The following is an 893-nucleotide window of genomic DNA, read 5'->3' as shown; positions in this document are numbered from 1 at the left end:
GGATGAATAGTGCCGTTGTTATATTTGTTAAGACGATTGAATTGGTTAATCAACTGGCGGAAACAGGTGTAGAAATTAATGGAATTTTCACTCAGGTGCTTCCCCTTTCAGCCCCGTTGAAACGTGTAACGTTATCAAATGTGCCTCCATTTATAACAAATGAGGTTTTGGCGGAAATGCTGTCGCGTTATGGCAAATTAGTTTCGACAATAAAAATGATTGCAATTGGGAGCAAGTCTTCCCTGCTGAAACATGTGGTGTCCTTCCGACGCTATGTCTATATGATTTTAAAAGACAACACTGAAGAGTTGGATCTGACTTTAAATTTTAGTCATGAAAGTTTCATTTATGTGATTTATGTCACAACGAATTCCATGAAATGTTTCGGGTGTAAAGAAAATGGACATCTTGTACGTGATTGTCTTAGAAAAGAGGCTCAGACTGATAAAAGGGTCGAGTCAAACGCCGCTAATACTAGTGTTGGAGTCGTGCAGAATGAAACTACGGTTGATGCGGAGGTACCGGGGCTTAGTGTAGCTCGCGCTGTAGATGCGGAGCTAAATAATGAGGTGACACCGACAAAACTAGTTACAAGTGTGAAGAAAGTGTTGGTTGTTGATAAGAACCCCGTAGAGGGTGAACCGATAATAGACCCTTTGGTAGAATCAGAAGATGGCTACAATGTGGTGGATTCTGGAGAACAGATGTTGATGGACCAGAATTTGGGTGGATCGGTACTTGAATTGGATGATTATTCTTTTAAAGCACCGCAAAAGAGGAAGTCAATGGAACGACATGCCAGTAAGCCGACGAAAAAAGCTGATGTTCGGGAAGTTAGTCAGACTGACACGGACAGTGAGGGTGAGGGGTCAGAATGCAGCTTCACGGGTAGT

This window comes from Sinocyclocheilus grahami, unplaced genomic scaffold (genome assembly GCF_001515645.1).
Source record: "Sinocyclocheilus grahami isolate Dianchi unplaced genomic scaffold, SAMN03320097.WGS_v1.1 scaffold2443.1, whole genome shotgun sequence".
Taxonomy (NCBI): Eukaryota; Metazoa; Chordata; class Actinopteri; order Cypriniformes; family Cyprinidae; genus Sinocyclocheilus; species Sinocyclocheilus grahami.
The sequence above is the reverse complement of the archived record's forward strand: the minus strand, read 5'-3'. Positions refer to the sequence as shown.